The 16701-nt window shown below is 42.2% G+C and overlaps 1 protein-coding gene across 2 annotated transcripts in view; it reads left to right on the top strand.

Moving 5' to 3' along the window:
• Positions 1 to 573: 573 nt before the first annotated feature.
• The window catches only part of MARCH3 (membrane associated ring-CH-type finger 3), a 149660-nt gene continuing 133532 nt past the window's right edge, over positions 574 to 16701 (top strand). The window contains exon 1 of one of the 2 annotated variants that reach the window (XM_025389007.1): positions 574 to 1793. The gene's annotated coding sequence lies outside the window, so the exon portion shown is untranslated. Of the gene's footprint in view, positions 1794 to 1973; positions 2221 to 16701 lie in introns of those variants that run through there. The other variant, XM_025389008.1, reaches the window with a different exon arrangement.

The following is a 16701-nucleotide window of genomic DNA, read 5'->3' as shown; positions in this document are numbered from 1 at the left end:
AGGGGCCATTTCACTCCTTTTCAGCCACCAGCCCTTTACATTCCTTCTCCCTGGTGACCTCATCAGAACCTTCTCATGAGAGGTCAGCTATGATGCAAGACCTTATAGAGGCCAGATGGCATTGAAATAACACCTGCAGCTCCCTTACATGTGAATAGTTGCCCATACTGAGAGACTAAAACCCTTAGGACTCCTGGGACCTGAATGAGGCAATGGTCTGAAGTGCGCTTGGGCTGGAAGCAAGAGATAAGTGGTGAAGGTCAGTATCCGGGCAGCAGGTTGTTTGACCCTTTACTAGTAAGGGTTAGGTGCCTACCCATGGCAAGTGCAGTTCTAGGCAGGGAGAGGCCCCTACCCACCCAGAGCTGACGGTCTAGGGCTTGCTTACATTCTAGGCTTCAGCGGGAAAGCAAGAACACCCAACCCCCTGCTTTTGATTCTATGTTAGTAGCTCAGCGCGCCTGTGCAAGCGCGTGCTGCAGCCAGGGTAGGGACTCAGAAACTGGTTGACAAGATGAGCAGCGGGGTCCTAGGGGGTTGGGCTGGAAGGGCCCACAAGGCCATATTCCAGGCTGTTCGACTGCGAGTGACCCCTGAGAGGTCGGGATCCCCGAGCTCGCCCGATGTCTCCATCGCAGCCAGGAGCTCGCGACGGGGAAGGAGGGCGGAAGCAGAGTGGGACAGATGTGGTTCGTTCCGGGGCTTCCTGTCCACGAAGATGGATAATTCCAGCCACCCGCCCTGCATTTTGGAATCCTGGCGGACCCCAAAAACAGCAGCAGAAGTCACCGCAGAGGATGCCACCCCGCAGGGCAGTCCGTCCAGAGGGAGGGTCTCACAGCTTCCGGCGCCGTCGAGCGCCCAAGCCTTCTGTTGGCCGCCAGCTGTGCCCGCGACGCCCTGGGTCGGGAGGAGGAGACCCGAGGTGCCGGCAAGACCCCGCTGCCGGTGGCCCGGAGGGCAAGGGTGAGGACGGGGACGTGTACTGAACTTTGGGGGGTTTGCGGGGCTGGAGTTTTGTTTCAGAGATAGCCAGATCGAGATCAGAACCTTTTCCAGAGGAGCCCAGGTTTCCACCTGCGACTGGGTGACCCGGTCCGGAACTCATCCTTTCTGGGCCCTCAGCTTCCTCCGGGCGGGGCTCCTATGGGACAGCTAAGTTCCGCGCCTGCTGCAGGCGCTAGGTACTGGCGTGTCGACCCGCGCTGAGGTTGGCTTCTTGCTCCTCAGCGCTATGCGCGCGGCAGCTCCGAAAGCTCCTGGTCTCTCTCAGCCAACTGCCTTCTAGGGCCGCTGCCTCCCTCCAGAGCCGTTCGGGTCCCGATGCAGAGAGCCCCGCAGCGCCCGCCGGCAGCCACGGCCCTTCGCAACAACCAACTTCCCAGCCACCGGCGCGTCTCCCTAGCCGGCCCTCGGCCGCAGGCGACTGGACGGCGGCTACGGGGAGGCCCCAACGCCACCACGATTGGCTGCCGGCTCCGCCAGTCATGGGCTGATGACGCCCCGGGGCTGGCTCCGCCCCTCCCGCCGCGCGGCCCCGCCTCCCCTCCAGAGCCTGGTCCGCTCAGCCCCGCGTTCCGCCTCATTCGTTGAGCAGGTCCGTGAATTGTCAGCGCGCTCCGGGCGACTGTGTAGCCGCGGCGGCCGCCAGGCTTGCCGTACTCCCGCTGAGGTGCCCGCCGGAGCCAATGTGCCTGGTCCACTGGGCCGTGAGCAGCCACCGAGTGGGGGCAACTTGGCACTTAGAACCCGCAGCAGGGACGTCGGTTTGCGATCGGGACTCAGCGAGGAGGGTGAGTGGCCGCGCGCCGGGCTAGCGGCTCCTCTCGGCACGGTTCGGCGCCGGCGAGAGGGGACAGGACGCGTCCTGGCGCTCGGCGGTCCGTTCGTCCGAGCGTGACCGCTGTGGGGAGGTCAGGGCTGGGCGGGATTTACTCCGTGCCAATATCCCCACTCCCGAACTTCTTGTTGTCAAAAGCATCCCAACTCCGCCCGGGACCGGGCTGCCGTCCGCACCAACTTGGCATAATTGACATGGGTAGGTGGGGCCGGGACGCGTCCCCTGCCCCTCTACGGCGACTACACGGAGCGCTGGGGCGGCCTCCGCGCCCGCGGCGGGTGGACCGCGGTTCCTGAGAAATTACTCGCGCTGTGCCGCACGATAAGACCTAGCGTCCGCGTCTGGATCCCCAGGCTGAGCGAGCGCTCATCGGGCTCAAGGTGGGGTCTCAGCGCCAGAGAACTGGAGTACCAGCCGGGTTCTGTAGCGGGTGCTTCAGTGCTCTGCAGCTACTGAGAGGAATTGGGAGCACTGCTGGGCTTTGAACTTTCTAAAGTAATTGCTTTCTATTAGCACTTGAATCCATGCCCCTCCTGAGGTGCTCGGACCTCCACATCCACCCGCAAGGGGTGTCCGAAGGACTTCGTTAGGACCAGGCGGGAGCTGTTGTCGGTTCTGGTGCCCGGAGCCCTGGAGAATCCTAGAGGCTGCGAAAGGGATCGCCAGCCTGGTCGGTTGGTGTTTGAGCACCAGCGTGTTTAGGTAATGAAGTTGAGTCAGGAATTGACAGCAGAGAACTCAAGGTTAAACCTGACACTCCGTTTGTGACTCGGTCTGGGTTAGATTGTTTTTTCCGCCTTAATGGTAAGGGGGTAAAAGCAGCTTGTTTTTCTGAGGCCAACTACATGCATGTACTTTATATTATGTGTGGACTAAATAGAATTCACTACGATGTTTTCTTATAATTCATATTTGACATGAATGAGAGCTTTTGAAAATACTAGACAGAAACAGGTCCAGAATTTGGGGATGTTTAGACCTTTGAAAATACATGAAAATGTTGATATATAGAGTTCTGTATGTGTATACGTAGATGTAGATGCGCATATACACACGTATATACGTGTACATGTGTGAGTGTGTGTATATATAAAATTAAAAGGTGAATGAGGTAAATATATGAAGGGGTAATTCAGCCTTGAACTTCCCTTGGGTCACAGAGATGGATCCTCTGAGCTGTGGGGTGTTAGTGAGTGTGTATGCGTAAGCATGTCTGCATCTGCCTGGTCTGTCTGGGTCAGAGTATGTCCATGAACTTTACGAGCGTTCAGCTCAATACCACTCGGTGCAGATTACGCGTTCCTGTTTTACAGCCCAGCAGCCGCCAGCCGGCCCATCTGTTAAAACATAACATGTACACTTCAGTTTGACCACTGGGGTGGAGCCGGGGTAGGGGGCAACTCTTAGCAGAAACAACATGCTACAAACAAAGGCTGCCTCTCAAGTTCATTTTCATTCAATATTTGGCCTGAACTTGCAGTTAGGTGAGGGAGAAGGAAATATTTGTCTCTAGAAATGGCAAACTGCATTTTGTGAAATAATTATAGCCACGGCTTGGGGAGGGGGAGCTTGGAGAAAAAAAAAAATCCCTCTAGAAATGTGGTGCTTGTCACATCACCATGCAACACTGGTTTACAGCCTCGCAGTATGGCATGTATATCAGAAACCGTTTGCTTTTGCTTGTTAAAAGAATGCATTAAAACTGAATCATTTTGCACTAAAAAAAACAAAAAAACAAAAAAAACCCACCTTAATAGAAGTAAACAGAGCTTTATCACAGAAGCTATAGTTAAGACTGCCTTGGTAATTCTAATGAAACATGCTTTTAGGAATTTATAACCTGGACATATATTCACAATCAGTCTAATCACTAGTTGCAATGGTTCACAATTTATAGTTTTAAAATAATAAAAATGCTTTATCACAAAAATTCTGATGACTAAAAGGGTATGGGAGGAGTATAATAGCTTAATAAATTCTTGCAGCCAAGTGACTGATACTTTAAAAAACAATAAATTCCTTTAATAGCATAATTACTTTGGTGGCAAAATAAAGGCAGTATTCTTGAGAAGCATAGTTCATATTTTTCCCAATAATCTTATGCTCATAATTACATTTTAATAATGGTGTTCATTAAATATGGGCAGAATAAGCTGGAATGGTTTTTAAGAACTCATCACAAGAAGTATTGTTTTCAATTTTATGGTATATAAGCATTTTGGGGAAAACATACAAAACACTAATCTGTGAATGTCTTTAAATTTCTAATGGACTATATAGACATAATAATTTTCCCGCCTTGATATGAATCATCCAAATTAACTAGGCTGTTTCTTAGAAATTCAGTTCTTGGACTGGACCTCAGTCCCGGGGTTTCAATTTAGGAGTCTGGGGTGGAACTTAGGAATCTGCATTTTCACAGGCACCGCCAAGTGATGTTAATGCCAGGGATCCCTTCACTGTACTTTGAGAAACACTGGAATGGTGTTAATGACATAAAAGAAAAATTATAGTCTGTGAGTTGATTTAACAAATAATTGTTCAGAAATGTCCAGGTGGCATTTACTGGCCATGTGAAATTTATAGGTAATGCATTAACTCTCTGTCTTCAACAATGGACCCCTTTTGTCTTATGTCTGAAAGTGTTTTGGAATCCTCAACTATCCCTATTCCAGGTTGGCCCTGATTCTAAGGAAGTCTGCCTGATTAAACAAGACCTGATGAATTTAAGACCCAACCCCAAACCCCAGTCTTAGTTCCTTCACCCCCCACTCTGAGTTCGGTGGAGTCCTGGGATGCTCTGGGGTGACTGCTACTCCTAATTCACATGGTTGAGCATTTCCTCCTGCAAGGTAGAATCCTTATCTTCATGAGGCACCCTTTTTCTCTTTAAAAGCTGTTCTAGAACAAAGCCCAGCACCGCAGCTGGGCTACTACAGACTATATGAGGTCAATAATCTCCTTGGGAAGCTGTGGCTATTTTGCTTGTGGCCAGGAAGAGTGTCCCAGGCCACCCACCCAGAGGCCCAGAGATTCTTACTTTCTGAAAGTCACCTTAGGAGTATTTTGAGCTGCCCAATTAATTGAGTAAATAGATTTTCTCATTGTCACAGAGATGTGGGTTGAGAATTGTTTGCTACCTCTCCTTTCACTGAGAACACTGTGAATTTTTATTATTGTCAATTAGTTTTTTATTTATCATTTGATACTGACATTTGGATTCTGTTCTCCCATTTCAGACTGGCATAATTCTCCATTTAAGACTACTAAATAAGGTTTGAAAGAGAAAGGATCTATCAGAAGTTACCCTTCCCTCTTTCTACCATCCAAGTAGCTAAAAAAACAAATGACTTCTTTCAGAGGTGAGAAGTAGCCTCATAACAAAAGGATGTGGATAGGCCAGGGTATTGAACTTGGATTGTTCCAGAACACTGGATCGTCACTGGGACTTTTACAGAGTAATTTCTGTTTAAAGAAGCACTTGGCAGGCATGTTGATAGGTCACTTATCTTAACAATCCTTTGAGGACAATGATTTTTTTCCCACTTTCTTACAGATGAGCAAACAGCAGCTACAAAAAGATAATATTTAGATCTTGTCTTTCATATTCAAAGTTGACACCAATAACTGAGAAGCTGGCCTTGCAACTTAAATTGTTTTGATTTAGCATTGTGGTGATATGATAGGGTTATGCTTAGTAATTCATATTATCTACAATTTTTTTAACCTTTTTCTTCAAATTGTTTCTTATATTGAATGTGACCTTGTAATATTTTTCTTTATAAAGTTAACTACCGTATGTAATAATTAGTTCAATGACCCTGACCTTAACCAGGCAGGCTTGACCCAGAGAGGAAAATAATTTGCTAAAAGTCCCAGATTACAAAAGCAGCAAAGCCTACGTGTAGAATCCTTTAGACCAGTGTTTTAGCCCTGTGCTGTTTTGTCTATTGTCATGTTAAGCTGCTAATGTTTTTACTCTGGCAAAATAGGGTTGCTTTTGTTTTATTTGCCTAGCTACTGTGTGATTGGACAGACTTAGAAAAATGGAAAAGCCTAAAATATACTATCCACAGCCCCTGCTCATACAATGGGACTGATTTCTGCCCAGTTAAAAAAACTATAGTAGAATGCTGCTTTTCTTGAAACTGGGCCGTAGGTCATTGCAAGCTTCTAAGCAACAATTCTATTATAACTTTTTTTTTTTTTTTAAGCTATGGCATTCTTCTGGCATCTAACTTTCCTTTGACAAATTCTTTTCAAGTTTTTATGCTTCTTTTCTTACCCTTATCCCCATAGCAAAATCTACTTGTAAAAAATTCACTTTTTAAGTCAATCTGCCCTCTTAACATCTCCTAGTTCTTCCATTTTAGCCATTTTACCATTTGTCCTCCAAAATGCCACCTTAAGTTCCCAACCTTCACTTTAACTTTTTGGTTCTAGTAATATCCTCTAATATAGGACAGTCGTTGAGCTGCAAAAGTTTCACAACAGCTTAAGCTTGTGGATTTAATGATAACGGTAGTAAGAAAAAAGAAAAAGATGAAGGATAATACTGAAGTCATGTTGATATGTGTATCATATTAGATATTCCCAGCTTACAGTGTCAGTGGGAAATTCAAGATCCAGATGAATGAAGTGACAGATGCACTCATCTGTGGCCTCACAGACACTCTCCTGATACAAGCTGAAAAATATAACTGAAGACAGCATCCTGGGTTACAGAAGGAAAACAAATGTTAAGCTCTGAGAAAAGAACTGGGCAAAAAGTGAAGGGTCAGGGGTGGGATGGGTAGCATGATGGAAAAGAAATACCTCCAGTAAAATGCCAGACAGGGTGGTAAGAAATTTATAGAGGTGCAGACGGTTTAGAGTTTCTTGGAGGCATTGATTCTGTTTTATATTGTCTTCACAACCTGCTCACCCTGCTTGCTTTAAATAATTTATTATAGCAGCAGGCCTTCCCCTGGTTAGTTTCTTTATATATATATATAACTTTTTCCTTCTCATCTCTGGGTCTAATCAGAGGCATATATAATAGTGTGGCTGCTCTGGAGTACTTAGGAAAATCTGTGATCAATATCACTATATAATAAACCTATGGCTGTTCTGTTCTATTTTGCAGTGTTTTCTTCCCTGTTATATTAACTTAGTATCTGTGTTTTAAACAATATTTTATTAATCTCTGCACAGTGTTACTTCTGGGTTTATTCCTTTTGGCTGGAACTATCTTTTGAGTAATCCATCATTGGACCACCATTGATCTAATGATGTATTTATTGCTCACTATTGCAGTACTGGCAAGAAACCCAGTATGGTTCTAAAAATTTGATTAAAAAGAAATCAAGTTTTTGCAATGTGTAGCCATCCAATTATGTTAGGAGCTGCTGAGTGTATTTTATGCTAAAATATAAACATCTTTCAAGTGAGCAAAATGTGCTGTTTTTTAAGGCTTTTAAAATTTTTTGCTATGAAATAATAGAACAAGAAGAGACCTCATAATTGGGAAAATTATGAGTCCACTCCCCCACCCCTGCCAAAGGTAAGATATAATACTTTTTCAGATTATACCCTTGAACACTAAAATAGATAGACTTATCTTTTTAATTGACAATAATGAAAAAGTGGTGATAAGAACCAGCTCCCAGTCCTTAAACGATATTTCAGGTAATCATTACAAATGAAAGTGAGCTAAAATTAATTAACAAATACTAACTGAGTACCTATCATGGGTAGTACTTCTCTACTTAGCCAATTCAGGATTCAGTTCAAATATTAGTGCCTTTGGGAAGCTTTTCTCTGTCCCTGTTTGACCTGATGTCTTCTTCAGACAGAACCTTATCTCCTGTATTCTCCCTCTTGGAGACCCTTGAGGGGAGGGACCACACTTTTCATCTTGTAGCTTCTCAAGCAAGGTTACTCAAGAAACGGTTGCTGGGTGCACTAGAGGCTACCGCAAATTACAAGTGAACATTTACAAGGCCTTAAAAGGATATGCATAAAGATAGTTCACCAAAAGTTTGAATGGTAGCAATAGCTGAATCCTGGTGTTCAACGGTCAACTTTAGCAGTGATCTCAACACTTCATAGAACTATTATATCATCCATTCCTACTCCATCCATCTCCAAAGTCCCTCCATTTCATTTCTACCTTGCCTCCTCCTCTCACTACCTTCCTGTGTGTCTTCTTCAAGGATGTCTCCAACTCCCACCCTAGGCTAGGTCATCTCCCCTGATTTCTCTTTTGTTCCCATACCCCTTGTCATATCTTGAAAAGGCAGCTGACGCATGAGTCCTACTTTGAAACTTGGGACAGCTTCACTCTAATGTCATTTGAAGTTGAAGATGACTTGGTTCCTTTTGTCATCCAATGCAGGTGACTAAGCTTTGGCCGTGGGAGTTTAGGGGTCTTTGAAGAGCAAAATGGTGCTTGGCCTAGAGGTTGCTAATGTCTGAAGTTCAGCACGAAGGGGAAGTTTGACATTTGTTGAGGTCACCTTTTTTTATTTTTTATTTTTATTTATTTATTTATTTTTGAGATGGATTTTCGCTATGTTGCCCAGGCTAGAGTGCAACAGCACGATCTCGGCTCACTGCAACCTCCACCTCCTAGTTCAAGTGATTCTCCTGCCTTGGCTTTCCAAGTAGCTGGGATTACAGGCATGCACCACCACACCTGGCTAATTTTTGTATTTTTTAGTAGAAATGGGGTTCCGCCATGTTGGCCAGGCTAGTCTTGAACTCCTGACCTCAAGTGATCTGCCCACCTCAGCCTACCAAAGTGCTGGGCTTACAGGTGTGAGCCACCATGCCCAGCCTGAGGGAAACTTTTTTTTAAAAAAAGACAATTCCAGCAAATTTTTATTTTATAAACTAATTTTTATAATACAGTTGATGCTTGAACAACACAGGTTTGAACTGTACAGGTCCACTTATATAAGCAGATCAAAAATACAGTATTGGCAGGATTTGAAAGCCACATATAGGGAGGACAGAGTTTTTGTATGTACATAGATTCCTCAGGACCAAATGGGGGACTTATATTGGTGGATTTCAGTATATGTGGATGTCCTGGAACCAGTCCCTCGTGTATACTGAGGGAAGACTGTCGTTTTCATTTATAAATCTCCTTTTCTTTACAAAGCACCCTCTACATAGTCATGTTTAACACATGGTCTGATGGCTTAGGTAAACACTAGTCCTGGGCAGTGGGTTGCTGAGGTCGTGTACGGACCATGTGTCCATGTGTACAGACCAAGGATCAGTTGAATTAAGCCAACTACCTGAAGGGGACATTAGGATAGCCTTTTTGTATTGGATCTTATGGGACTTTAAATGATTGCAAGAGATCAAGGTCCCCTGTTTTCTGTCTCATCTGGGAGATTGAGCCTCACTTAATGTAGGTGCTTTCTTCTCATACCTGCCTGCCAAGAAGAAAATAGAGAATTGAATGGTTAAACCTAGAAGGTACTTATATGTTTGAGGCCACAGAAAAGATGAGCAATTCCAGATTAGGTCATGAACTCAAATGCTGGTTTCTCTTGGGTCTTGGAAATCAGGAGCACCTGTTTCTGCGTATCCTAGGGCTTGTGCTTTTGCCTTTGGATCCGGGGGTTGGGAGGACTCAAGGGATGTTGTAGAACCAATTATGTGCAGACCCTTTCTGGCAACTAGTAGATGTTCTCCCTGTGGAAATTTGCATTTTCCCTTATCTGCTTTTCAGTATCCTAACTATTAAATCTTATTCCTCTTACACTTTGCACATACTGAGGTTCTCAGCCAGAAAGTTCTTAACTTTTGTTTCCCTAATTTCAACTTACTCCTTAATTCAGCCTCCACCTTCCAGTAATGTTTTCCTTTCTGTGATATTCTCTTTCCCCATCTTTTCAGGTAAGAGATCCACTTTATAAAAGCTCTGTTACCATCAGTGTCACCATTAATCTTTTCCCTTTGAGAGTAATGCATTTTTGCCCATTCTCAAAGGACTTGCTTAGAGCATTCCAGTGTGATTTTCTGATGGGATATTACATGCTCTGACAGCCTACACAGCAAAAAAGTGATTAACCTCACAAAACCTTAGTTCTCACCAACCTTACCCATCCTTGCCAGTGATACCTCCCCCTTATTTGTCTAATTACTCTTACCACTTCCCACTCACTTATCTATCATTGAGAAACAAGATCATATGACTCAAATAGCAACACACATATTCATTACAACCAAGAAGATGAGGTTTTCTATAAAACCAAAACAAGTATACACAGAATATGGAGAAGAAGGACAGGCCTACCCTGCTTTCTTTAAAAACAGGACATGTGGACTGATGTATCTTTTGGTGATAGATTCTTAATTTGTTGTTTTCACTAGCTGTGGTCTGTTTCTCTTTTGAGGCTAAGTTATTACTTTTATAGCTAATATCAACAGTTGTCACTTTTTTCATTCCCTTCAGAATTATTGCCAGTGAATTTCAGGTTTTTCTTCATTTATTTTACTCTATTTTTTGTGTTTTGGGTGATCTACCTAATTAAGTTGTATTGTTTCTAACCTCTTCATTTAGTTTTCTACACTTTCCTGCCCCTGGCAACATCTCACAGTTAGATACTCTCCTTACATTGAATGAATTTCCACTTTCACTGCAAATTAGCAATGAAGACATTAAATGGAATCCCGATAGTGACCCTTTCAAGAGCTAAGGCACCATTTACTATTCCGTTTTAATTATGGTCTCTTAGCAAATTTCCACCAGTTATAATGTTCACCCCATTTTCCAAGTAATGTTTCTCAAATACTGTATGAAATTATGAAATCTGTGTGTATTATAATTTCTGCTTTCTATTACATGCAAAATTTATAATTCTATAATTTTCTTGTAGGAAAACTGCTTATTAGACTGGAATGGTTAATTTGGTTTCATGCCATCCTGCTTTTTGCTTGTTGTGAACCACTAGACATTTATGTAATCTTTTATTTCTGACCCCCACCATCAGTTCCCCAAGCAATAATCCTACTCCATCCTTTCCCTCCATAGTCAGTTATCATCTATGCTTTGTGTGTGTAGGGGGCGAGGGGGGGGACTCGGAGGGGTAGTAAATGGATATTTTTTCTGGTCCCTAATATTTTCACTTTTTAAAACTCTACATGGCTGAAAAAAATAGCCAATGTCGTTTGATGATATCTTAGTCTGTTTGGGTTGCTGTAACAAATAGACTGAGTAACTTATAAATAATAGAAATTTATTACTTACAGTTTTGGATGCTGAGAAGTTCAAGATCAAGGTGCCAGCAGATTTGATGTCTGGGAAGGGCCTTCTTCTCCACAGATGGTGCCTTTTTACTGTAACTTCACATGGCAGAAAGGGCTAGCTAGCTCTCTAGGGTCTCTTTTTATTTTTATTTTATTATTATTTATTTGTTTGTTTGTTTGTTTTTGTTTTTTTGGTTTTTGTTTTTTTTGGTTTTTTTTTTTTGTTTTTTTTTTTTTTGAGACAAGGTCTTGCTGTTTACCCAGGCTGGAGTGGAGTGGCAATCTCGGCTCACTGCAGCCTTAACCTCCTGAGCTCAAGCAGTTCTCCTGCCACAGCTTCCCGAGTAGCTGCAATCACAGATGCATGCCACCATGCCCAGCTAATTTCTGCATTTTTTGTAGAGACGTGGTTTCACCATATTGCTCAGTCTGATCATGATCTCCTGAGCTCAAGCGATCTGCCCAACTTGGCCTCCCAAAGTGCTGGGATTACAGGCGTGAGCCACCACACCTGGCTTAGGGTCTCTTTTTATAAGGGCACTAATACCATTCAGGAGGGCTCATAATCAATTTTCAAAGGCCCCACGTACTAATACTATCACACTGGGGATTCGGATTCAATGTCTTTTTGGGGAGATATAAATATTTAGACCATAACAGATGGTCAAGATTTTTTCCTCTTTTCTGTTCAGGTAAGTCTACCTCCTTAAAATATTGCACCCCTTCTCTGGAGTGCCCCTCCACTTTAACCTCTTGTACCTATACAGTGTGAAGCTACTTTTGCTTCCTCAACATCTGGCCTGTGCCTGGGATCTATGTTAGCTCTATGTGATCTCTGTTGAAACTCTTGTAATTGGATAAGAGCTGAGTTGGCTGCTTTATAGCAACAGAAGACCAATGAAAATTGTGCTTTGTTTAGGTCATGGGAGAAGAACAGATGTCTCAGACAGGTAGGAGGTAAAAGTCAAAGTTATTAAACAGGTAGGGAAAGCCACAGAGAGATTATTTGGTACTGGCTACTCATGCTAAAGTACCATCTTTCTGTTGTGATTTCTAGGGCATTTCCCTTTGGGCTTTTCTGGGTGACTATGCCAGTGTTGTAAATTAAAAAGCTGTCTCGTCTCCTATCCCAGGATTCTTGAGATCACTGGGCTAGAATCAGAGTCCTAGTTCCTGTCCTAGACCTGCTAAGAAACAAAGAAATTGTGATGTTTCCAAATGGAAATGTCCACATGGAAGTAATGTGATACACTTGGTAGTATATCTCCTGCATACAAAACAAAAGACTCCAACTCAAATTGACATAAACAGTAAGGAAGTGTATTATCTCATGTGAGAAGTAAGGCAGGTGGCAGGATTGGTTGATTCAGTGGCACAATAACATCATCAAGGAAACAGGGTCCTTTCATCTCTCTGCCTCTCTTGTTCTCAGGGACCATTCCAGTCTAAGTGGTTCTTTTCTTATTTGCAAGATGGCTTCAGCAGTTTAGATGTTACTTGCAGACAAGACAATATCTACAGCACATAAAATGGGTCTGCTGCCCCCGTTCCAAGGTCTCCTTTTGAAGCCTATGAAATTATTGCTAAGAAGAATCCCAGAGGATTTCTCAGCTCTCTGATCAGAACTGCTTTGCATGTCCATCTGTCAGTGTCACTAGCAAAGGACTGCCATCATTGCCTGAGGGAGGGAGGGAGTGAACTTGAACAAAATTAGGATTCTGTTAGCAAGAAAGAAGTATGTATAGGTATGTGGGGGATGGGGTAGGGTGGTAGATGTTGGCAGGCAGTGTGTCTACTACTTGTCCTGACTTGGAAAATAACTATGAAATTCCCTTCATGACTATCTGGATACAAAATGGCAAGGCCTAGGCAAGAGAAAAGGCACAATGTGGACTAATTAAGGACAGAGAAATGTGCCAAAATCAATAATTATTCTGATTAGGACCACAATAAACCCTAATGAACTTGAATGTACTAATTTATATCTATTTGTACTAAATAAGTGAATGATCTTTACTGAATGAAAAAGATTTAAATAATTTGCTTATTTCTCAATAATTCTATGTTTCTCTCATATTATTTTGCAGTATAGGCTATTTAAATATAAAATTTTTTATTAACTTTATATTTCATAGCATTAACAATACTGATAATTACTGATGAATGTAAATGGCCATTATTTATTGAGTACCCTTTTGTAAATTAGGATTTTAGCATCCAAGAGGAGCTAGTAATTTGCTTAGGTCACATAGCTACAAAGTGGCTAAGCTAGGATTGGACTTAGGTTCAGCTTGCTCTCCATGGTTTCCCTTTGCTTGAAAGACAATCCCAAGACTACCATGGCTTACAGGGTGTTGGGTGATCGGCTTGCTTATCTTTGTGACCTCATTACTTACCCTCTGGCCCTCACTCAATTTTCCAACCATACTGGCTTCCATGTTGTTAGTCTAATGAGCCAGTCCCATTTCCACCTCTGGTCCTTTGCATTTGCTGTTCCCTCCGCTTGGCTTGTACATCTTCAGTTTGTATGTCGACATCCTTTCCATTCAGGCCTTTGAATGTCTACTCTTCATAGGTGCCTCCCAGGACTACCCCATCTCATCTGTTAGGATCCCCTGCACTACCACCAATTTTCTGTTTCTGCCCCATTTTTGTTTCCTTCATGGTACTTGTCATAATCTTTTTTTATTTTTATTTGTTTTTTTATTTGTATTTATTTATTTATTTTTGAGATGAAGTCTCGCTATGTCACCCAGGCTAGAGTGCACTGTCATGATCTTGGCTCACTGCAACCTCCACCTCCCGGGTTCTAGTGATTCTCCTGCCTCAGCCTCTCTAGCAGCCAGGATTACAGGCGCCCACCACCACACCCAGCTAATTTTTGTATTTTTAGTAGAGATGGGGTTTCACCATGTTGGCTAAGCTGGTCTTATACTCCTGACCTCAGGTGATCTGCCCGCCTTGGCCTCCGAAAGTGCTGGGATTGCAGGCATGAGCCGCCGCACCTGGCTTCACAATCTTATGTAATTTACTCATTTGTCTACTTGTTTTTATCTGCCTCCTCTACTAGAATATAAACTCAATGAAGGTAGAGACCCTAGCTGTTTTGTAAAGCAAATGAACAGACGAGTTAATAAGTTAATGAAGGAATGAATATTTATAAGTTTTGGCCTCTAATAATCCAGTCTTTATCTTCTACACTAGGAATAAAGTAGGATGCCAGTTGTCATTTGAGCTGAATATATCCCTCTCAGATTTTTTTCCTATAAAATTTAAAAACTAAAAAAAATTCTTCATTTTGTTTGAGGATGAAAAAAGATACAGATATCAAAGTTCTTTGATATAGGGGTATTATGTAAAGTTTCAAGAGAGCTTAATGCAGATAGTCCTCGACTTAATGATGGTTTGACTTTTCTCAACTTTGTGATGGTACCCATACAACCATTCCGTTTTTCACTTTCAACATAGTATGCACTAAGTTACATGAGATATTCAACACTTTATTATAAATAGGCTTTGTATTAGATGAGTTTGCCCCATGGTAGGCTAATATAAGTGTTCTGAGCATGTTTGAGATAGGCTAAGCTAAACTATGATGTTCTAGGTGTATTAAAGCATTTTGGTATACAATATTTTCAACTTATGTTCAGTTCATAAAGATATATAAACCCCTTGTAAGTTGAGAAGCATCTGTACAAGAGGGAAATTTGAGTAATACTCAACTTTAGTTTTTTTAATTGATTGCAGTTTTAAGGACACCATTTTTAATTTGACATATCTTTTAAAAATGAAGGTACTTACAAGACTAAATTGCGGACTGGGATAATTCATAATTTTAATTTATGCCCAGCTAATTTTGGTATTTTTTCTGTTATTATTATACTTTAAGTTCTAGGGTACATGTGCACAACATGCAGGTTTGTTACATAGGTATACATGTGCCATGTTGGTTTGCTGCACCCATCAACTCGTCATTTACATTAGGTATTTCTCCTAATGCTATCCCTCCCCTAGATCCCCACCCCCCAACAGTCCCTGGTGTGTGATGTTCCCCTCCCTGTGTCCAAGTGATCTCACTGTTCAATTCCCAACTAAGAGTGAGAACATACAGTGTTTGGTTTTCTGTCCTTGTGATAGTTTGGTGAGAATGGTGGTTTCCAGCTTCATCCATGTCCCTGCGAAGGACATGAACTCATCTTTTGTTATGGCTGCATAGTATTCCACGGTGTATATGTGCCACATTTTCTTAATCCAGTCTATCATTGATGGACATTTGAGTTGGTTCCAAGTCTTTGCTATTGTGAATAGTGCCGCAGTAAACATACATGTATGTGTAGTCTTTATAGTAGCATGATTTATAATCTTTTGGGTATATACCCAATAATGGGATCACTGGGTCAAATGGTATTTCTAGTTCTAGATCCTTGAGAAATCACCACAATGTCTTCCACGGTGGTTGAACTAATTTACACTCCCACCAACAGGGTAAAAACGTTCCTGTTTCTCCACATCCTCCCCAGCATCTGTTGTTTCCTGCCTTTTTAATGATTGCCATTCTAACTAGCATGAGATGGTGTCTCGTTGTGGTTTTGATTTGCATTTCTCTGATGACCAGTGATGATGAGCATTTTTTCATGTGTCTGTTGGCTACTTAAATGTCTTCTTTTGAGAAGTGTCTGTTCATATCCTTTGCCCACTTTTTGATGAGGTTGTCTTTTTCTTGTAAAATTGTTTAAGTTCTTTGTAGATTCTGGATATTAGCCCTTTGTCAGATGGGTAGATTGCAAAACTTTTCTCCCAGTCTGCAGATTGTGCAGTGACAAATTAATTTAAAAAATAAAATTTTTTGTGTACAATACACATAGTTTTTCATTTGAACTCACAACAGTAGTTTCCCCTTGTCTGCAGGGAATGTGTTCTAAGTCCCACAGTGGATACCTGAAATTATGGTTAGTACTAAAACCTATATGTACTATGTTTTTTTCCTACACGTATATACCTATGATAAAGTTTAATTTATAAATTAGGCACAGTAGAGATTAACAACAATAACTAATAATAAAAGTAGAACAATTATAGCAATATGCCAGCATCACTACTCTTAGGGCCATTATTAAGTAAAGTAAGGGTTCCTTAGAATCTGCCAACAGTTGATCTGATAATGCAGAGGGCTACTAAGTGACTGACAGTCAGGGAGTGTAGACAGCATAGACACGCTGGACAAGCAGAGGATGCATGTCCAAGCAGGATGGAGTGGGACAGTATGAGATTTCATCATGCTACTCAGAATGTTGCACAGTTTAAAACTTATGAATTCTTTGTTTCTGGAATTTTCCATTTTATATTTTCGGGCCATGGTTGACCAAGGGTAACTGTAACTGCAGAAAGTGAACCCACAGATAAGGGGGGAGTGCTACTGTATCCACTAGAATGATTTATTCTTAGAACTATGTTCTTAGTGATTCTAGGTAATCATGAAGGTACAAGTTGGAAAATAGCTTTACCTCAAATATTAGTTTGGAAGGGGTTGACAGAAATGAAGCAGAGTGCTTTCCTTCGAAGTCCTTTTCTGTGGCTTTCAGCTCAGGACCTTCTCCACTAAAGTGTGTGCTCTTTTT

This window comes from Theropithecus gelada, chromosome 6 (genome assembly GCF_003255815.1).
Source record: "Theropithecus gelada isolate Dixy chromosome 6, Tgel_1.0, whole genome shotgun sequence".
Lineage (NCBI taxonomy): Eukaryota > Metazoa > Chordata > Mammalia > Primates > Cercopithecidae > Theropithecus > Theropithecus gelada.
This window is presented reverse-complemented; position numbering and strand designations above follow the sequence as displayed.